This window comes from Mesocricetus auratus, unplaced genomic scaffold (assembly GCF_017639785.1).
Source record: "Mesocricetus auratus isolate SY011 unplaced genomic scaffold, BCM_Maur_2.0 Super-Scaffold_100009, whole genome shotgun sequence".
NCBI lineage: Eukaryota > Metazoa > Chordata > Mammalia > Rodentia > Cricetidae > Mesocricetus > Mesocricetus auratus.
The window spans coordinates 16244899-16268409 of record NW_024429193.1 but is presented as its reverse complement, the minus strand read 5'-3'; the positions used below and the strand labels follow the sequence as shown (position 1 = coordinate 16268409).

The 23511-nt window shown below is 40.2% G+C and overlaps 1 protein-coding gene across 1 annotated transcript in view; it reads left to right on the top strand.

Annotated features, from left to right (window-relative positions):
• LOC101832221 (guanylate-binding protein 1-like) overlaps window positions 1–23511 on the top strand; it is a 105698-nt gene that overhangs the window by 47827 nt on the left and 34360 nt on the right.

Below are 23511 nucleotides of genomic sequence, written 5' to 3'. Positions count from 1 at the left end.
CTGAGGTTCCTGCTTTCCTCTATTCCTTCACCCTCTGATGAGTCCAGTTTACCCACTGCAGTAACCCTTTAGGACAGTTTGGGGGTCTAAAGAGTCTTCACGGTTCCTTGTACATGCCAACAGTGCTGAGACACAGAACTTGTGCTCAGTGACCACTCACGTACACTGTATCCATTGTTTTCCTTATTTGAAGAATCTATCTCTGTTTTGTGTGAACTCTGTGATCCCTATTGCTGTGCAATGCAGCTTGCTATAGAGTCCATTTTGAAATCTTCAGTTTAAAAAATCCATTTTGTACCTGATGTTAATAATCACAGCACTTGGAAAAAGTCCCCACAGACTTTTGTACAAAAAAGTGCACAATAAACTCCAACCCATTCAAGAAGTCATGTGGTTTCTTGACATCAGGCTTTATCTGAGAAGCTGAGCCTGTCTGTTTTCACTTTCAGCCCTGGGTTCTAAAGACACAGTGTCCAAGATGTCATGAATTGACATCAGGAAATGTTTCCTTACAAAAAGAAGCAGAGAAAAGGACATGGATTCCCTCCACACTTTACTGGGGGCTATATAGACTTCAAATTCAGGGAGGGTGAATGGACAAGCATACATGGGCAGACGGCATTCGTAAAACACAGCATCATGAAACCCACACTGAACTTTTATTAACACAGGCCAATTTTTTTATATTGAAATCCCAGAAAGAGCAGTTGTCTGGGAACAGAACCGTGACAAACTATTAAGAACACATTAGGGGTTGAGTGGATGACTTGACAGGTAAGGGAATGGCTTTCTGCTCTTTCAAAGGACAGATTTGTATCCCAGCAAGTATGTAAAGCCTTAGCATAAGTCCTGTGACTAGAAGTATAGGCCACCATACCATCTCCTCTACATGAACTTGGGAGTCTATTCTGAGCTTTTTTCCAAAAGACAGAGGCTAAGATTCTGGAAGGTTGGAGTCTGATGATTATAGTGCTAAGGAAAGGGAAACAAGATGCTAAATTCCTCACTGAATAAAGGTATTGGGAGACCAGGAGATGCCTGGATGATAGAGTCCCATCTAGTATAGACCTAACACTTGTGCTCTGAAAACTAACTCTATGGAAATTATCTCAGTAATTATATTGGTAATTAATATTCTCAATAAACATGGCATGTGTATTTTCACTGTTGTAACACCAGAGAAATTCTTATGTATCTATGGAAGTGACACAGTGACATTGTATAATTATACTCAATTGTACAAAGACCATAATCTCCTAGGTTTTACCTTCTTTATTGTTTTGGATTATATCTAGTCCTGAATGTGAGATGGTCTGAAGCATATCACAAGATTCTGCCCTGAAATTAGATAGCAGGGGAGGCAACAAGGACGCTTAGGCTTTTCACATCAAGATACAATGACAGTTCTTTTTATCAAGTTGAAAATCCTCATTTTAAACTGCTGTTATTTCTGTTTCCTGACTTTTTTGTTAAAATATCTTCTTGTTCCTGAAAAGAGAACCTGGAAACTGAAACCTGGAAAGTGTGACATTGCCCAGTAAGAACTTATGCCAGGCAGGAGCAAGTTAAAGCAATGAGGATACAGGGCATAGTAGTGCATACACACCGCTGCTGGGGATGGAAAGTTAACTTTTCCTGTTATTAGATGCTGTACTTGAAATTTTGTTGATTTTCCACAAGCAGAAAAAAGATTATTTTGCAAGTTTTGACCAACTACTAGCTGTTAGTGCAATGGAGTGCAAAGAGTGCAAGGTAAACGAAGTTCTCTAGAAATGATTAAAAGCTTTAAGGTGGTGGCTCACTGACTAAAGTAAGAGCTTGCACTGCAAACATGAGTCCCTAAATTCACATCCCAGCACCCACTTGGCAGAAAGACATAGTGGAGCACACCTGCAAGTGTAGGACTGAGTTTGTACTCCCTAGTACTTACTAAGCATCTAGCCTAGAGGACAGTTGTGGGCTCTGGGTTCTGTGAGAAACCTTCCATTAAAAACAAGTGGAGAGGAATTGAGAATGCAGTCATGCTGCTTGGTGGAACTGAATGTGATGAAAGATAATCATATTAAGCAAATTAAATCAGTCTTAGAAAGACACATATAGATTTTCTTTAATATATAACTCCTGACTGCTTATAAAGATATAACACAATTACTTATATAGGACATAAATGTCAAAGTGAAATGAGAGGAACAAATGTCTAGGGAAATAAAGGGGACTATTTGAAGGGGGAGGCATTAAGGGAAGACTAGCAGATACGAGGTTATGCTAAACATACAAGATATGCATGTATGAATATATCCTTCTATATAATTTATAATGAATATATGTGATGGAAATTATAAAACCAATATGTGAACAGCAAGAACATTTTGAACTAAGCATTGTGTCAACTCTATTGTTCGAAATTATTAATTCAGTTAAATTAACTAGTTTGTCATAGAAAGCAAAAAATCATAAAACTAGATATATTTGTTACTTCTGTGGTTGCTACAACCAAATACAAAGCAAAGGCAATTTAAGGAAGGAGGGGTGTATCATGGTGGGGATGTCAAGTCGGCATGAGTGTGAGGGACCTGGTCATGTTGCATCCACAGCAAAGACACAGAGAAGTTAATGTGGGTGGTCCATTCCATATCTCCTTTTATTCAGCTAGCAACTCTAGTTCATGGAAGTATGTGTGTGAGTCCACAGTTAGAGGAGGTCTGATGGGAGATGCCATTTGTAAAACTGTCTCTCTTATTGGTTGTTGAATAAAGTACTGTTGGCCAATAGGGAATCAAGATAGGTGGGACTAGGTGTCTAGGAGGATTCTGGGAAATGTAGTAAATAGTCTGTTAGCCATGTGATCCCAGGGAAGAAGAGATGGGCAAGGATGCAGTCCTTATAGAGATAAGTCCTTATAAAATATATATTAGTCCATTATGATGGGTCAATTATTAAGTCAGAGGTAGCCAATTAGAAACCAAAACAAATGGTCAACAGTTCTACAATTAATATAGTGCCTTGTGTGTTATTTGGGGGGTACACACAGCTCAGCAGGGCCCAGGCGGTTGATAGGGAAACCTACACATTACATAGGTCCTTCCACTTCCATTAATCCAATGTGAAACTCCATCACGGACTTGACTGGAGGTGGGTCTCCTGGTTGAATGGAAATCTTGTCAGGTTGGGTTTCAGTTTTGATAACTGTCATGTTCCCTTCAAAAAAAAAAAAAGCAAGAGGTCACTTGAATTACAACCACTATAGAATCTAGGCTAAGAGTATACAAAATTCTAAATCTACTTCTTAAGTTCAGAAGGTTTCCTTATTGAACCTGCAAAGAAGAAATAATACAAATACTACAGAATGTCTTTCAGAAAATTAAAGAGAAATCATTTCCTAAAGCATTCTATGAGAACAGCATTGTCTCTATACCAAAGTCATTTTTAAAAAAGTACAAATCAGAGAACCCACACATCAACATTCTTCATGAACTTAGATTCAAAACTCCATGACAAAATATTAGTCAACAAAATCTAGGAATGTACCAAAACAATTTACTTAAATCAGGAGAGATTTATCCTAAAAACAATTACTGGAGCAAAAAACATAAACTTCAGTATGCTGAACATTAAGAAGAGGGAAAATGCTGGATTCTGCTAACAAGTGCAAAAATCCATGACATTTTACCAATGAACAATTAAAGAAGCCTCAGAGCAGTTCATGTTTCATCTTGCTACACATCTTTCACACTGTGTAATGTCCTTCTGGCATTTACAATGCTACAAGTCACAGCTATGCCTGTGACTTACCTATTTGGGCCCTGAAACAGTAATTGTAACATAAGTCAATTCAGGTTCTCTCGGATGAATAATGATGAAATGCTGTTTGCAGTGGAGGAGAAACAAGAATATAAACATTCAAAACCTGCTGAAATCCTCTTGTGATGTCTAGTAATCCAGGAGGAAAATTTGAAGGAGAAGCATCAGAAATGGAATCAGGGGGATAAAAGACTACTGTATGATATCATATTTAAAGTTTTGCAGTAGCATTCAGTGTCTGATATGATCCTTTTAGACTGCAATGGTGTTATGGTGAACAACAACAACAAAATTGACAAGATCATGTCAGATGGATCTTCTGCTCTAGAGGAATATGCATCATCAATTGAACATTCCCATGTAGTGAGGAAAGTGATATCCACCAGATGGCACACTTTGCTACCTGAGTTACACATATCTAGTTGAACTCTGAATCAGACAATGCAGTTGAGTAGGAGACACATCACTAAAGATATGTTTGGACAGATGTCATAGGTTTTTATATTATCTATCTCTTGATTCTTATTTTTGAATTTCTTTTTGTTTTGTTTTTTTTTCTCAACTAGTCAGGTCGGGGATTGTGGTTAAGACATACTAAGGAGAAGTGACAATATCCTTTATTAGTGATTAACAAACTCTTCCTGAATCGAAAACAGAGCCTCCCCTCTCTTTCTACGGCATTTGGTTTTCTGTGAATATTTGTTTGTTGTAATTATTCATGGGTAAACTTTTAGCTGCTTCTCAATTCTTTTAAAATTAACTAACTAATTTTATGTGCACTGCATGTACGTGTGTGTACCACGTAAATGTAAGGTGCACATGGGATTCCAGAAGAATACATTAAATTCTCTGGAATTGAAGTCGGGGTGGTTGTAAGACACCACATAGGTACTGGGAATCAAACCAACATCTCCTGGAAGAGAAGCCACTGCTCTTAACTACTGATGCATCTATCTAGTACCTCCTTCCAAATTCTTTTTGGTGTTTAACCCAGAGTTCCTAATAATTTCTCTAGTTTAAGCAGTTGTGGTTATCTATGTTATCTTACCTAATTTTCCAGAAAGACTGTTTTTTGACCCAACATGAGAATATCTCTGTAATGAAATGTGGGATAGTGACTGTCATTTCTTTCAGGCCCACCTCTCATCTGTGCCTTCCTCTACAGTGGGTGAAGCCCTGGGGAACACATATGAATGGTAGGCAAATATTTCACCTTGTGAATTTTGGACCATATTTCTTTCATTTCTGTTAGGATCAATGGCTGATAAACACTGCTAGACCTATGTTTGTGTTCACTGGCATCTTTTCCAATGTGGGACACACACCTTTCTTACTGCTGTATCACCAACTTAGGAAGTACTAACTATAGAGCAAGGGTCAGAGTCCCCTTCACAGAGACTGAGTCCTCAGTAAGAATATTATGTGTTAGTACTTTAGGGACTTCGATGTAGGCTCAAAGCCAAGTACTTGGCACAAAGATTTATAAGCTCCAAAGAGAAAAGGGACAGGAATTGAGAGACAAATTTAGGAGACAGAAGACTAGGGAGTAGGGGACAAAACAGGGAAAGGGGAGAAAGCAGGCAACCGAGAAGGGGTGAGATATTTATTGGGGGAAGACAGTGATGACACAGAACTGCCTCTGGATAAAGAAACAGTCGTGGCCCATGGGCAAATGAAGTTTATAAGGTAAAGGAGAACATCTATGTTAAGAATAAATGTTTAATTTTGATTGAACATGTAAATTAGGTGAGCCAAAGCAGTCTATTGATTGGTGGAATTCAATTTTCATAGGTGGATTTGTTAGTCAGTCTCAGGAAGAAGTGGCCAAATAAAGGAATGGACCTTGGTGTGTAGCTTTAGAGAAGTTATCTTAAGGCTTTTATCTAAGCAAAGGGAATGGGGAGAAGGCAAGGCCTGCTAGTGTCATGTGTGCAAAGTTTGGTCCTCTGGTTTCCCTTCAAGTGTATTCGGTTATTCGTGACTCATGAGTTATTCTGCAAATCTCTGATCTTAGATTGGTTTTTAACATAAAGATCCTGTATGTGTTGTTAGATTTTCAGCTATTTCACTTTTTTATCTAGTTATTATTTTGTAACTTTTGGTTTCTGGTTGTTCATTGCTTGCATATAGAAATAATTGGTGTTTGAATTGTATTAATTGACTGAGAAGAGTTGGTGAGAGGTGTGTGTTTGTGTGTGTGTATGTGTAAAATATGTGAACTAGGTATTTTCTGTGAGAATGTATATGTGTGCATAAGGAGGCAGAAGGTCAACATCGAGCATCTATTTCTTTATTGCTACCTGTAAGGGTTATGAGATCTGTTCCAGCCCTTAGCCAGGGTTCCAAAGGTAAAATGCTTCTCAGGGAGGAGGTGAAAGATGTAACATCACACACAATCTGAGGGTCATGCTCTTTATTTCACATGCTCTTTATCGTTCTGTTTCTACTCTAATGATCCTGTCCTACTTCTAACTTGTTCATGCATCTTCTACTTCCATTTTAAATGCTCTTCTATTTCATGAGCATTGAAGTGATAAAGAAGTTTAATCAAAAGCACATTCCTAGATGGAAGAGTAAAAAGATGAACATTTACCGTGACAACATAAGGGTCCAAGGCCAAAGGAGCAAATCCATGACCAGACAGGGAAAGCACAGTAACCTATGATAACTTTAAGATATAGATCTATTGTTATTAAACTGGCAAGTGCAGAATTGGCATGCTTTTCTTAGTAAGTTTGGTAGATATCTGTGATGCTGACCTTGTACAAGCTGTAAAGTTTTCGATTTACAAAAGCCTTTCCTGTAGTTTGTGCTTCCTCCAAAGTGAAAGTAAGTTAATTGTGTGCTAATCATGTGCAGTAGTCTCAGCAAAAGCACCAGGCAGGCTGTTAAGGGTCCATAGTCATTGTGGGAGAAATAGATCCAGTAATAAAGCATGTCCTAGTATATATCCTATATAACAAAATTATATAACTGAATGAAATGCCATCTTCCAGACCATCCATAGTATACATGTCCAGTAAACAATTAACACACTGTTGTGCTGTGGGAAGAATTCGTAAGCTGTAATGGGACAGAAAGAGCTTTTGACACAACATTCTGCAGTGGGGGCAGCTGACACAATCAGAAAGCAGCATTCCTTATCTTCATGCATGTAAGGTTGAGATACGCATCTCTGGTGACAATAGTGCAGACCGTCTACTCCTCTGGAGACTGCATTGTGACATCCTGTGTTACTCTTTCCCAGAATCCTCCTCGACTCCTAGTCCCGCCTATCATGCTACCCTATTGGCCAACAGTGCTTTATTCAAAAAGCAATAAGAGACAGATTTCAGAAGGACATCTCCCATCATCTCCTCTTTTCTGTCTAAATAAAAAGAAAGGTTTTAACTTTAACATAGTCAAATTATATATAACAGAACAGTTATCAAGTAAGAATATAGTTACAATATCTTGTCCCTTAACATTTAGTAAGATTTAAATAAAATATCATCTATCCTATCTTTGTGAGTCTAAAGTCTTATATGTAGCTTATCTTTTATCATAACTAAGGAAAACTATAATTATATTTTCAACTCCATCAAAGACCACAGGAGGATAATATATAAACACTAGGATAGACAGAAACATGCTACCTGGATAGTCACCGGAAGTTCCTCTGTAACATTGTGGCATCATCATCAATCCATAAGGCCACAATGTGTCCAGAAGATTTCTCAGCAAAGCAGGAAATTTCAAACTGTCCATCTGCATTGGCAGTCTGTCATTCATTTTTCTGTGTCCTGCAAAAAGTCTCATAGACTCTTACATGAAGCAGGAACCCTGAAGGACTGTTTGAGTTCAGCAGTCACTTTCCTGTGGGTCCTGCATGTCCACATCCTCTCCAATATAAACTGTCATTGGTGTTTTGATTTTAGCCATTCCGACAGGAGTAAGATGGTATCTCAAAGTTGTTTAGATTTGCATTTCCCTAATGGCTAAGGATGTTGAGCACTTATTTAAGTGTCTCTCAGTCACCTAGATTCCTATTTAGGTCTGTACCCCACTTTTTAATTGGATTATCTGGTGTTTTTAACACTTCCTTCTTGAGTTCTTTGTAAATTTTGTAGATTATCCCTCTTTCAGATGTGGGGTTAGTGAACATCTTTTCCCATTCTGTGGGCTGCCATTTTGTCTTGTCTCTGTCCTTTGCCTTACAAAAGATTCTCTGTTTCATTAGGTCCCATTTATTAATTGTTGATCTCATGTCTGTGCTACTGATGTTATGTTCAGGAAGGGGTAACAACTTTTTTTTGAAATTCAGCTCAATGAGTCATTTTATTTTGTCACTTAGAGCTTTAAAACATTAAGGTTACCCAGAAACAAGGAGATATAAATCTAGAAAGTTTCTAAGGAAGACAAGCTTCCAGGTCCAGCTGTTTTTGTTTGCTTCCCTGTCTCTTGTCCATTTCCTTCATGTTTTCTCCATCATGTGCTCTTCAAACTGTGTTTCAAATGGTCTGGGTGGGCATGTATGGATGTTCTGGCATCCCTTGTAGGAGCCGTTTCATTGGCTCATTTGTTTGATATTGTGATAAAGGAATTTGGTAATATCCTGAATTATGACTGGAGAAAAATACCAAAGATTATCTACATACAATTATTTTACTGGAAAGTTAGTTACAAAATCACATTACTCCTGCAAATTACATATGCAGATACTACAGAAATAAAAGTCCCAATCCCCTTCTTCTTGTTTTCGTTCTTATTCCTTGGCTTCAAGTGTATGCATGTTGCTATGTATCTGACCCCTTTGATGAAGAATCTACAACTCCTCTTGGTATCAATAGTTTGGATCAATAGTTTTAAATGCACAGAATAGTATGTTCCAGAAAGAGCATCCTAGGAGACAGGTTGGGCCTTCTCTTAAACAGTTTTGTGTGAAATGGTTTTCACTCTTTTGGCTTTTTTAGGGGCCCACTACACACAGAGTTATGAATGTCATGCCTTAGCTTGCTTCTAAACATCTTTTATTTTTTCTTCTCTTTTTAAAATTAATTTATTTTTTACATTCCAATCCCAGTTCCCCCTCTTCTCCTCCCACTCCCTGCACTCCCACTACCTCTCATCTGCTCCTCAGAGAAGGTAAGTCATCCACAAGGAAATCTAAGTCTGTCCCATCATCTTGTTGAGGCAGGATAAAGGCACCTCTCCACCCTCACCTCTGTGTCTAGGCTCTCATCAGCTTTTCTTAACTTTAATTAACCCATATACCTTTTCCCTCTGGGCTTTTTATCTCTCTTCTGTATATCTTACTTTCCTTATTACTCCATGGCTGTCTGGATAGCTGGGTGGCTGGGTGGATGGCTCCTGACATCCTCATCTCCTTGTTTTCTTGCTCTCTTCTTTCCTCATTTCTCCTGTTTATTTTCTTTTCCTTCCAGTCCTGCCTATCCATGCTCCTGCCTTACTATTGGCCGTTCAGCTCTTTATTAGACGAATCAGGGGTTTTAGACAGGCAAAGAATCACAGCTTCACAGAGTTAAACAAATACAGCATCAACAAATGGCACACACCCTAAAATTAAATTCTACCACACCGAGGTAGGGTTGTCTACCAGCTGTGGCACCCATAGCTGGGAAGAGAGCCAAAGCAGTGCTCTTAAAGTGACTCAGACTGCCCTGTACCTCGGCTTCTCTGGGGCCTTGGCCTCTCCTTCTTTAAATTCAGGCATACATTCTTTAATATTCACATGGATAATGAGGCTGCAATACAGTCAGGCTTTTCAGCAGCAGCAAAAAGTTAATAACAAATGCCTATAGAATGACAGACTATGGCAAAACCACAGCCTTGTTGCATTTTTTTTGTTTTTTTCCACATTATTTATTTAACTTTTTACGCATGTCACATTCATTTCCCTCTCCCTCCCCTCCTCCCCCAACCCCCCAATCCTTCCAACCCCTCACCCCCACTCCATCCCCCCCTCCGCAGCCCAGGGAGGGCAAGGGCATCCATGAGGAATTTCCAGATTCTGTCACATCATCCCGGGGAATGGCCCAGGTTCTTCCCCATGTGTCCAGGTTGAGAGAACATCCCTCCACATGGCATGGGCTTCCAGAGTCCCTCTGTATGCCAGGAATAAGTACTGCTCCACTCTCTAAGGTCCCACAGATTGGCAAGGCCTCCTATCTGTCACACAGGTTCGGTGGGAGAATGTCTGGATCAGTCCTATGCTGGAACCCAATCATCAGTCTGGGGTCCATGTGATGCCCCTAGTTTAGGTCAGCTGCCCCTGTGGACTTCACCATCCCGATCCCGATTCCCTTGGTTATCACTCCTCTTTGAAAGTGGGTTCCAGGAGTTCAATTTGGTTCAAATCTGTGGGTGTCTGGCTCTGTCTCCATCAGCCACTAGATGAGAGTTCTAGGATGGCATATAAAGCAGTCATCAATTCTCACCATCATAGGAGGGCATTTAAGGTAGCCTTAATGCCAGTTGGTGTCATTCCTGTAGATCTGTGAAGATCTCACTAGTGCCAGATCTATCCTCCAACTTATAATGGATCCCTCTTTTATGGTATCTCCTATCTGTTTCTCCTCTATTCTTACCCTGGCTCAGCCTTCCTGCTCTCCCATGTTGTGCTCTCTCCTAGTCTCTCCTCTTCATCTCTCCCTCATCTCTCCCTACCACAAGACCCAGCAACTCCACTCTTAGGCATATATCCAAAAGATGCCCATTCATACAACAAGGATGTTTGTTCCACTATGTTCATAGCAGCATTATTTGTAATAGCCAGAACTTGGAAGCAACCTAGATGCCCCTCAACTGAAGAGTGGATAGAGAAAATGTGGTACATTTACACAATGGAGTACTATTCAGCAGAAAAAAACAATGGAATCCTGAGATTTGTAGGCAAATGTTTGACACTAAAAGAAACCATCCTGAGTGAGGTAACATAGTCACAAAAAGAGAAACATGGCAGGTATTCTCTCATATATGGATTTTAGACATAGATCTGGGGAGTGCCAGCCTACAATCCCATGGCCAGAGAGTCAGGAAAACAGAACCTTCATTCAGTGGCTGATGGAGGCAGAGGCAGACTCCCATGGCTAAGCACTGAGCTGAAATCATGAAAGTCAGTAATAAAGAGGGAGGACTGATGACCAAAGGGATTAAGACTAGGCTGGTTTAACCCCCAGAAACATCTGACCTGACGAGGGTTAACACTAGAATCCCAGGCTGATGCCTGGGAATCCAGCATGGGGCTAATCAAGACCCCCTGAATGGGGGTGTCAGTAAGGAGGCCTAGGTAATCTATTGAGCCTTGGGCAGTAGATCAGTATTCATTCCGAGTATACACATGACTTTGGACTCCCATCCAACAATGTGAGATGCACTCCCACACTGAACTCTTGAGGGAGGGTCTAGGCCTCACCCTTCCCAGAGAAATGAGGGGATAAAGAGGGGATTGGGGGAGGGCACAGGAGGAGGGGAGGGAAAGGGAGAGGGACCTGGAACTGACTTGTGAAGCAACCTTGTTTCTAATCTAAATTTAAAGTTAAAAATAACTGGGAGGCCAACATGAGACTGATCCAGACCCCGTGAATGTGAGTGTCAGTGAGGAGGCCTGGGCAACCTATGGGGTCCTGAGCAGTGGATCAGTGTTTATCCCTCGAATACTAACAGACATTGTGTATCCATAAAACAAAGAGGGATGCTCTCTCAGCCTTGACTCTTTCGGGAGTGCCTGGACGAAGTGAAATGATAGACTCTAGATATCCCCTATGTGGAAGGAATTGGCTATAGTGTGGGAGGATCGGGGGATGGTGGGCAGGTGCGAGAGGAGGGGAGGGAGAGGAAACTGGGATTGACATGTAAAACAAGCTATTTAAAATTAAAATAATAAAAAATATTTGAAAAAATAAAAATAAATAATAAAAAAATAAAAAAGAATTCTCAATTTAGTTCTGTACCCCATTTTTTAATTGGATTTCTTGTTGTTCTGGAGACTTGCTTCTTGAGTTCTTTCTAAATTTTGGAGATCAGCCCTCTGTCAGATGTGGGCTTTGTGAATATCTTTTCCCATTCTGTGGGCTGTAGTTTTGTCTTGTTTACTGTGTCCTTTGCCCTGCAGAAGCTCCTCAGTTTCAGCAGGTCCCATTTATTAGTTATTGATCTCAGTGTCTGTGCTACTGGTGTTATGTTCAGGAAGCAGTCTCCTGTACCACTTTCACCTCTAAGAGATGCAGTGTGGTTTGATTGATGTTGAGGTCTGTGATCCATTTGAACTTAAGTTTTGTGCATGGTGATAAACATGGATCGATCCACATTCTTCTACATGCCAGCCTCCAGTTATGCCAGCACCATTTGTTGAAGGTGCTTTCTTCTTTCCATTGTATAGTTTTAGCTTCTTTGTCAAAGATCAGGTGTTCAAAGTTGTGTGGGTTGATATCAGGGTCTTCAATTCAATTCTATTGGTCTTCCTGTCTGCTTTGATGCCAATACCAAGCTGTTTCAGCACTATAGTTCTATAACAGAGGTTGAAGTCAGAGATGGTGACTCCTCCAGAAGTTCTTTTATTGTACAGGGTTGCCTTGGCAATCCTGTGTCTTTTGTTTTTCCATATAAAGTTGAGGCTTGTCCTTTTGATGTCGGCGAAAAATTGTGCTTGTATTTTGATAGGGTTTGCATTGAATCTGTAGATTGCTTTTGGTAAAATTGCCATTTTTACTACGTTGATCCTACCTATCCAAGAGCATGGGAGAACTTTCCATTTTCAGGAATCTTCTTTAATTTCTTTCTTTAAAGACTAAAAGTTCTTGTTATACAAGTCTTTCACCTATTTGGTTAGAGTTACTCCAAGATATTTTATGGTGTTTGTGGGTATTGTAAAGGGTGATGTTTCTCTGAATTTTTTCTCATCCCCTTTATTGTCTATATATAGTAGAGCTACTTCCATTTTTAATTAATTTTGTATCCTGCCACTTTGCTGAAGGTGTTTATCAGCTGTAGGAGTTTCCTGACAGAATTCTTTGGTTCACTTACATAGACTATCATATCATCTGCAAATAGTGAAAGTTTGACTTCTTTCCAATTAGTATTCCCTTGATACTTTTTGTTTTCTTACTGCTCTAGCTAGAAGTTCAAGTACAATATTGAAGAGATATGCAGAGAGTGGACATCCTTGTCTTGTTCCTAATTTTAGAGGAATCACCTTCAGTTTCTCTCCACTTAGTTTGACGCTGGCTGTTGGTTTGCTGTACACTGTTTTTATTATGTTCCTGTTATTCCTGATCTCTCTAAGACCTTTTTCATGAAGGGGTGTTGGATTTTGCCAAAGGCTTTTTCAGCATCTAGTGAGATTATCATATGGTTTTTCTTTTTCAGATTGTTTATATGGATTACATTGATGGATTTATGGTGAACCATCCCTGCATCCCTGGGATGAAGCCTACTTGATCATGGTGTATGATTTTTCTTATGTGTTTTGGATTCGATTTGCCAGTATTTTATTGAGTATTTTTGCATCAGTGTTCATGAGGGAGATTGGTCTGTAATTCCCTAACTTGGCTGTGTCTTTGTGTTGTTTGGCTAATAATGTAACTGTAGCCTCGTGAAAATAATTTGGCTGTGATCCTTCTGCTTCTATTGTGTGTATTAGATCTCCCTTGAATTTTTGGTAAAATTCCACACTGAAACCATCTGGCCCTGGACTTTTCTTGGTTGGGAGACTTTTTATGACTGCTTCTATTTCTTTAGGGGATATAGATCAGTTCAAATTGTTTCTCTCTTCTTGATTTAATTTTGGTAAGTGATATCTATCCAGAAAAGCATCCATTTCCTTTAGACTTTCCAATTTAGTAGAGTACAGAATTTCAAAGTATGACCTGATGATTCTTTGGATTTCCCCAGTGTCTGTTGTTATGTCCCCCTTTTCATTTCTGATTTTGTTAATTATCATGTTCTCTCCCTGTCTTTTGGTTAGGTTGATAGAGGTTTGTCTATCTTGTTGATTTTCTCAAAGAACCAACTCTTTGTTTCATTGATTCTTTGTATTGTTTTCTTTGTTTCTACTTTATTAATTTCAGCCCTCAATTTGATTATTTCCTGGCATCTACTCCTCCTGGGTGAGTTTGCTTCTTTTTGTTCTAGAGCTTTCAGGTGTTCTGTTAATTCTCTAGTGTGGCAATTCTCCAGTTTCTTCATGTGGGCACTTAGTGATATGAATTTTCCTCTTAGAACTGCATTCAAAGTATCCCAAAGATGTACCTTCATTTTCATTGAATTCTAGAAAGTCTTTTATTTCTTTCTTTATTTCTTCATTTACTCGGGGGTAATGCAATTGAGCATTGCTCAGTTTCCAGGAGTTTGTGAGGTTTCTGCAGTTTGTGTTGACAGTGAATATTAATTTTAAGCCATGGTGATCCAAAAGGGTACAGGGGGTCATTCCATTTTTTGTATCTGTTGAGGTTTTCTTTACTGCCAAGAATGTGGTCAAGTTTAGAGAAGGTTCTGTGTGGTGCTGAGAAAAAGGATTTCCTTTAATGTTTGGGTGGAATGTTCTATAGATGTCTGTTAAACCCAATTGGGTGATAACTTCTGTTAATTCCTTTGTTTCTTTGTTAAGTTTCTGTCTGGTGGACCTATCCAGTGGTGAGAGTGGGGTGTTAAAGTCTCCCACTATAAGTGTGTGGGGTTTAATATGTGATTTGAGTTGTAGTAATGTTTCTTTTATGAAAGTGTGTGCCTTTATATTTGGGGCATATATGTTCAGAATTGAAACTTCTTCCTGAGGGATTTTTCCTATGATAAGTATGAAATGTCCTTGTTCATCTCTTTTGATTAATTTTAGTGTGAAGTCTATTTTGTTAGATATTAGGATAGCTACACCCACTTGCTTCTTATGTCCGTTTTATTTCAAAGTCTTTTCCCAACACTTAACCTTGAGGTGTGTTTCTTGTATGCAGCAGAAGGATGGATTCTGTCTTCATATTCATTCTGTTAGCCTGTGTATTTTTATAGGTGAGTTAAGACCGTTGATATTCAGGAATACTAATGAGCATTGATTGTTGATTCTTGTTTGCTTTGGATCCATTTTTGGTGGTGGTTTTGTGTATGAGTTTTTCTCCTATTTCTGGTTTCTGGTTAAGTTAGATTATCCATTGCCCGTATTATTTTGAGTGTAGTTAACTTCTTGGGTCAGAGTTTTTCTTCTAGAACTTTCTGTAGGGCTGGATTTGTGGATACGTATTGCATAAATCTGGTCTTGTCATTGAGTATCTTGTTTTCTCCATCTATAGCAATTGAGAGTTTTACTGGGAATAGTAGTCTGCACTGGAATCTGTGGTCTCTTAGTATTTGGAGACCATCTATCCAGGACCTTCTGGTTTTCATAGATTCCGTGGAGAAGTCAGGTGTAATTCTGATAGGTTTGCCTTTATATGTTACTTGGCCTTTTTCCTTTGCCGCTTTTAATATTCATTCTTTATTCTGTATGTTTGGTGTTTTGATTATTTTGTGGCAAGGGAACTTTTTTTTGGTCCAGTCTTTTTGGTGTTCAGTAAGCTTCTTGTAGTTTCATAGGCATCTCCTAATTCAGGTTGGAAAATTTTTCTTCTATGGTTTTGTTGAATATGTTTTCTGTACCTTTGAGCTGGGCTTCTTTGCCTTCTTCTATACCTATTATTCTTAGATTTGGTCGTTTCATGGTGTCCCATATTTCTTGGATATCTTGTGTTAAGGATTTGTTGGATTTAAGATTTTCTTTTGTCGATGAGTCTATTTCCTCTAGTTTATCTTCAGTGCATGAGATTCTGTCTTCAATCTCTTGTATTCTGTTAGTTATGCTTGCATCTGTAGTTCCTGATTTTTTTCAGCCTTTCGATTTCCAGCTTTACCTCAGTTTGTATTTTTCTTATTGTCTACATTTCGGTTTTCAGGTCTTGAAGTGTTTGAATTGTTTCCTCCATCTGTTTGGGTGTTTTTTTCTTGGCTTTCCTTAAGAGATTTGTTGATTTCTTGCATTTTTTGGTTTGTGTTTTCTTCCATTTCTCTAAGGGATTTTCTCATATCCTCTTTGAGGGCCTCTATGACTTTCAGGAGGTTGTTTTGAAGGTCATTCTTTTCTGTTTCATGTGTGTTGATATGTTCAGGTCTGGCTGCTGTAGAGTTTCTAGACTCTGGTGGTATCATATTGGTTCCTCTGTTGTTGGCTGTGTTTTTATATTGCCTTCTTCCCATCCTTTTTTCAGTGGGAGCTGGTGATGTCTCTTCCTCTCCTGGTGGGTTTGGGTCTAAGGATCCTTTCCAGTGCATTCTAGAAGATCCAATACTTCAGTAGGTGCAGGTGGGTCTGGGACAATCTCAAGCACAGGGCAGAGACCAGAGGGTACTTAAACACCAGGAAGAAACTTAAACACTTAGGCGCTTAGACACCAGGAAAGGACTGGAAAACACTAAAGACTGAGTTGTGTACTGATTCAGGACAATCCTTCCAGGGGGCAGGTCCTCTCTAGGCACAGAAAATGCCCAGGGAGACAGAGCCAGGGGATGTAGGGAGTTGGGGCTCAGAGCAGGGCCCCCACTCACCTTAAGCACTGGAAAAGGACCAGAAGACATTGAAGACTGAGGTGTGGACAGATTCTGGGTGATCCTTCCTGGGGGGGCAGGTCCTCTTTAGGTGCAGAAAACACCCAGGGAGCCAGAGACTGGGGATGTAGGAAGTTGGGCTCAGAGTAGGGCCCCCACTCACCTTAAGCACTGGAAACGGACCAGAAGACATTGAAGACTGAGGTGTGGACAGATTCTGGGTGATCCTTTCTGGGGGGGGCAGGTCCTCTCTAGGCATAGAAATGCCCAGGGAGATGGAGCCAGGGGCCATATGGAGTTGGGGCTCAGAGCAGGGTCCCTAGTCACATTAAGCATTGGGAAAGGACCAGAAGACACTGAAGACTGAGGTGTAGGCAGAATCAGGGCAATCCTTTGGGGCAAGGCTGTCTATTTCTGACCCATCACATTCCTGCACAAATTGGTTCCCAGTTATAAGCCAATGGTTATGACTGAGATAAGTGTCCATTTGTATCCTTGAAATCATCTGAAAACAGGACTTTCTTCTGAGTAGTGCTTTACCTCTCCTGTGGTAAAGATGCCAATTGAATTCTTGATGCACAATCTTATATGAAGTGAAATATGATTTCAAAGGTCTTATTGAATATCTTTCCACATTTTTTTCAAATAGAGTCATTCTTGTTCCCAATTGTGTATCCTATTCAGCTCTGCTTTAAATGACAGAATGGCACTACTCTTTAGACCTTCAGGTTATGGTACATGACGTTTCCTTCAAATGTTTTATTTCTTCTTGAAGTTTTATATTGTCCTTCTGTAGTTGTTCACATATCTAAAACGTGATAATTAGAGAAAATGAATCATTACACTGAGTTGATTCTTATGTTCTATGCAGTTTCCATAATACTTTAATTATTAATGTCTCAAAATTTACTCAACCCTTAATTTTATTACAATTTTAACCTGTTTTATGTTTGAGTAAATTTTAATGTTCAGAGGGTTGCTTTTGCTTTTCCTTTTTTTTGCAATTTTTTAGCCTCCTTTTCAATTATGCCTTTTCATGGGCAGCTGTGGTCATTTTTCTTTGGGGTTATTTTAGCTAAGAAACAGTTCCATTGATGAACCTAAGTTGCCAGTGTTGATTTTTCATCAGTTGGGTATAATCTCTGTAGGAAATCATGTGTTTGTCTTTAAATTTTATCACAGTAGAGTTTAATTCATCCTCCTACTAATGCCTTATGTAAACATGCAACAAAGGAATGAGTTCTGTAGATTTCACTAAAGTTTTTAAGAATAAACAGCACAAGGAAGCAAGCTAGGTCAGTCTTTAGGCTTCACTATATTCCACTATGAAGAGAAACTGAGAGAACAGAAGGGGGAATAGATGGCTCATCAGTAAACAGTGTTACAGACTGGAATTCAGTTCCAAGCATCCAAGTCAGGTAGCTCACAAGTACTTATAACTCCAGGTCCAGGGAATACAGATACTACATGAACAAGACCAAACATGCACGTGCCTATGCACACACATAAAAACACATACATGCACATTTTAAAATATTTTTAAATGAAGAGAACAGCTTCAGTAATTTAAATGCCTCAAAAATGTCCCCATAGACTTTGTGTGGCATCTGAAAATTCTCAAACAACCTTTTCATGAACTCCCTGTAGCTCTTCACTTTCTGATGCAGAAAATGTTCATTCTTCTGTTGTATTTCACTCACCTGGGCCTGTGTCTTATCCATCTTTTCAGTCAACTGTTTCATGTGCTGATCATGACTCTTTTCTTGTTGAAGCAACTGTTCATTCTTCCATTTCATTTCTCTTATCTGGATATGTCCCTTCTCCATCTTCTGCATCAACTCTTTCATGTTCTCCTCGTGACTCTACTCTTTATGTTGCAGCCACTATTCCATCTTCTTTTGTGTTTCCTCCTATATTTTTGCTGCACTCTCCACAGCTTCAGCAGGGAAGGTAATGAAGAAAGAAAGTGTAAGTGCACCATGTGATGTTCTCTTCCTCACCTGCTTCATTGTTACTGCAGACATCATAGTACTACTCATGTCTGATACTAGCCAGTGAGACACAGAATTGTTGTTTTATATCTGCTTTAGCATCACAGGTTTACATGTAATTAAAGCATTCCACAGATTTCAATGGCATGTAGTTAGTTCCTTACATTGTGCCTCACCTTCACTCTTCTTTTCCTTTTCTGTCAGCTCCTGGTCTATTTGTAGAATTGCATTAATCATATCATCCTTGGACTGCAAAATTTTCTGCAGAATTTCTTCAGCCTTCATGCACAGAAAACATGAAGTTAACGGCAGGAAAGACTACAAAATTTTGTGCCTGTCTCACTAATCCCCTTTCCTCTAGTGATGTCACTTGATGCTAAGATTCTGACACAGAAACAGTTAAAAGGCACTCGTTGGAACTCCCTGGGGAATTCTTTTATTGCAGGCCTGCTGTGAACAAAATATATGGTTCTTCTAGTCTATGGGCTCTAACTTTGGAATTAATGGTGCTGTGGTGATAAGTGGGGTGAGGTTTCTGTAGCTTTTTAATGACCAAAAATATCTGAAGGAATTATTAAAATAAGATACTATTGTTAGATCCTAGTTAGCAGCAGGAACTCCATTTATTCCCAGGCGATTCTTCCCTAAGTTGTTTCCACAGTTTCCTGAGGCTAAGCTGCAACACTGAACAACCTTGACAGGTGTCTAGAATAAGGTTACTCCACAAACATTCCACCCTCTTCTGACTGGTTAGCCCTGCACTTGCCAAAACAACAAACCATAGGACTCCTTTACAACCTAAAAGTGTGCCACCATGTGAAGTCCTCAACTGTTTCTTCTGATATTACGTTTTGATTGGATGAAACTTGGGAGCTGTCTCTTTCTGATTTTCTCCCTTAAAACTGATTGGTGTCCCTGCATTGGGGAAATTGTATGGATCCCAAAACCTGCCCTGTCCCTGATATATCCGGTTTTTAAAGAAATTTTCGACCTGCCTTTCGGTGAATTATTTTGGATTCTCAGACTCTAACATATGGGACATTGTCTGAGGTCTAATGATCCACTGGGTTGAGTCTCTGGTTCGGTTGAGTGCTCCTGGGCTGTGTGGAAAACTCCAGAGATAAGCACTCACCCCCAACCACTGTACACACCCATTGTAGAATGCCTTACCAGCCTACATATGCATGCCTGGGGCCCAAGTCCTGCCCTTCTGGCAGGGCGCTCCCCATACAGGGAATCAAACAAGGGGAAAACCAAAACCAGGAACCTTATTGGGTTTATACTGGCTTCAGTATTAGTGATATTTATAACTGGAAAGCTAGACTCTCACATTCTCTAAGAAGCTCCTGGTTTCCCTTTTGGAAACCATTTTGCATACTCACCTGGCACACCTGGGATGATTTCACCTATTCCTGCTAACCCTCTTCATTTACAGAAAATGGGAAAGAATATTGAGGGAGGCTAGAAAACTGGACTGGCAGTCATCCACTATACCTGATGCCACTCTAACAGCCTTCCGTTCTCTTTGTCCCAAGTGGGGCCCCAATTTGGGTGGAGGTAAAGAGTCCCTGAGGGTCTTTCTCCAGACTTTATTGGGTGGTTTCTGGGTGGCTGCAATGCAACTCACAAATTTATCTAAAGTCATTCAGGTGGTCCTTGAAAGTAAAAAGTCTCCAATTTCTTTTGTGGACCAATTGATAGAAGTGCATCTCACCTATTTCTCTGTAGACCCAGAAGCAGAAGGAAATAGGAGGGCTATCGACATAGCTTTTGTGACTCAATCGGTATCTCACTTTAAGAAAATCCTTCAGAAGTTGGAGGGATTAGAAGGAGAATGATCTCTCAAAGTTGGTAGAAATAGAGTTTATAACAATCCTGAGGACCAGGAAGAAAGGAAGGCTAGGTAGACTGCAAAGTAATGTTGGCTGCATTAAATGAGGACCCTAGCTTAAAGACCTGACAAGGTGGTGGAGGGGGTCAAGGAAGGAGGCCTCCACAAAATTGTCCCCTGCTGGGGACAGACACTGCTACAAAGATATTAGTGTACTGTTTGTAAGAAATTTGGACATCAGCACAGGGAGTGCCCCAATTGGTCAGGGAAGAAAAAGAAACCTCCAATAAAGTCCTTAACCTTGAAAAAAACTGAGACAGTCAGGAATTGGTCTCCCTCCTGGAGCCCAGGGTACCTCTCAAAGAATAGGGAATGTTTGTAAATGCCCTAATAGACACAAGACCAGAGCATCAGCAACGCCACCAAACAGATTTTCATCCAAAAGTCAATGGTTACCAAGACTTATTAACCATGAACCACTGTAAGAAAGGTCAATCTATGGAGAGGCACAGTGACTCATTCTTTCATAGTGATGACAAATGCCCTTATTGCCTGCTGGGGTGAGATTTGCTGCACAATCTGATGTTCAAAGATGATAATATAAACATAAAAGTCCACCCAAAGAAGGTTCCAAACTCTGGAAATTGTGTTGCCTTTCCCCTGGGGGAAGAATACTTCTTTAATCCCCATGGGAAGGGAGCCCTCGAATGACAAAAGATCCCCTCTATTTAAGGAGCCCCAATTAAAGTTAGCACTACTATTGCCAGATAATAACCCACCTGTATTAGCAAAACATATAATACCAATCATAGTGTACCTGAAATCAGAGTCCAGCACCCAAAATTGGTTGTTCATTTTGCTATGTTACCTATATGAGCTACCACCAACCAAACCTCACAGCTACAATCCAGAATACCTTGAATGGGTCAGAAATCACCAGAAGGATTGTTTACAGCCTCTCTGGAAAGGAATCCATACAATTATATTGAATATCCCCTCAACAGTGAAAGTAGATGTAAATAAATCCCGTATTTCACTACCACTATTAGCCAGTTCTAGAGAGATGATTCAACGAGGACAAAAAACAAATAATGGACTATATGACCCCACACACAGGACCCATTATAGCTAAGATTCATTACTTCTGGACTTTCCTATTCTCCCTAATGGAATTGATGAATGCCAACAACACACAAATGTCAGTCATGATGTCATGGTCTCTATCCAACACTACAAATTGGACTATGAATGCCAATGTCACCCTATGTGGGTCCCTTCTGTTTCATGTGAATCTCTGCACCCTGCTACTTTGGAAGCAACCCCACAGGATCATGGGTTCCACTGATAGAGTCTTTGGCTGTGAGAATCCCTTTCTGTAGACCAACCTGGCAACAAAATCATTCTATGCTTGCCCAGTGAGAAAACCTAAAAGTGGGGGACCAGAGGATTCTTACTGCTCATCCTGGGGATGTGAGAACAATAGGCCATGGGTAAAGAATTATGGAAGGGATAAAAACCTTATTGGAAGAGAGGGACACAAATTTGGTCAGTAGGGTGGAAAGCTAAATCTTGTCCAAATAACTACATATGTTTGTTTGTCCACTGCCTAGGCAATAAGAAAGATTTGGGGCCTCAGGTGTGCAACCAGGTCCTCCCAGATCCTGAATATTATCAGCATTCAGAAGTTTTCCCCATAGGAGGAATGAATCCCAGAGCCTATTGTCCCTAACTGAATAGTGAATCCTCTTCAGGATGGGGGAGAGGTGTTAGGCCCTATCATCATATCTACTCAGGCTCTAAAAGGAGGAAGGAAAGTGACCTTGGCTCCAGTCCCTATCCAGCACAACAAATAGAGATCTGGAGCCATTCTGTCATTATAGCATGCATTCAACCATTTAAACTCTTCCTCTCCAGATATCACACACAACTGTTGCTTGTGTCTTGACCCCTGACCCCCCTATTATATTTGTATAGGCTACAGAGAGGAAAAGAGTGTCAAGAAATATCATATCAGTAACCTGACACCTCCCTGATTTATCAGCTTTTTTTCATGTGTATTAAATGTGCAATATATTTTATGCATGAAATATTTTATTTGAAATGAGGCAGTACTATGAGAGTTGTGTTGAAAAAAATCTATGAGGTTGTAAAACAAATTTCCAACATAGCAATAACCAAAACAAAACAATTTACTTAACATGTTATTTTTTATCATTTTTTATTTTAATTTTAAATAGCTTGTTTTACATGCCAATCCCAGTTCCCTCTCCCTCCCCTCCTCCCGCACTCCCCTTCCCCCCTCCCTCCCACCCTATTGCCAAATCCTTCCACATAGGGGATATCTAGAGTCTGTCATTTTACTCTTGGTAGGGTCAAGGCACTCCCCTAAGAGTCCAGGCTGAGAGAGCATCTCTCTTTGTGCTATAGGCACATGAAGACAGTTTGTATACCAGGGATAGACACTGATCCACAGCTCAGGGCCCCATAGGTTGCCCAGGCCTTCTCACTGACACTCACATTTGGGGGGGTCCAGATCAGTCCCATGCTGGACTCCCCACTGTTGGTCTGGGGTCCAGGAGCACTCCCCTGTTCAGATCAGCTGTCTCTGCTGGTTTTTCCAGCCCATTCTTTGCCAATTTGCTCATCACTCCTCTCTCTCTGTCACTGGGTTCCTTGGGTTCAGTTCAGTGATTAATTGTGTGTTTGCCTCTGCTTCCATCAGTCACAGGATGAAGGCTCCCGGATGGTTATAGACATCAAGTTCATTATCAGGAATGGGCATTCGAGGTGGTCCCTCCACTATTGCTTAGCTTGCCAATTGGTGTTATGCCTTTAGATCACTCGAGATCACTCTGGTGCCTGATCTGTCTTCGATCCTATGAATCCCTCTTCCCCCTATTCTACCCCCACCCCCTCAACTTCCTGTTCCCCCATGACCAACTCCCTTCCTCTTTACCCCCTCTATTCTTCCCAGGTCCCACTCCCCCCCTACCCCTCGCCTTGTTCCCCATCCATTCAGAGGATCTTGTCTCCATCCTCTTCTCTTGGGTACTTTGCATATATGCATATCTTTTAGGTTCTTTCCTGTATCCCAGACTCTCTATCTGTGGAAGTGCAGACTGGCACTATCCTGATCCATATCTAAAATCCATATATGAGTGAGTACATACCATGTTTGTCTTTTTGCGACTGGGTTACCTCACTCAGGATGGTTTCTTCCAATGCTATCCATTTCCCTGCAAATTTCAAGATGTCAGTTTTTCTTGCTCTTTGTCAGTGGAGTTAAAAACAGAGAGATTTACACTTTTAGAGGTAAACTGA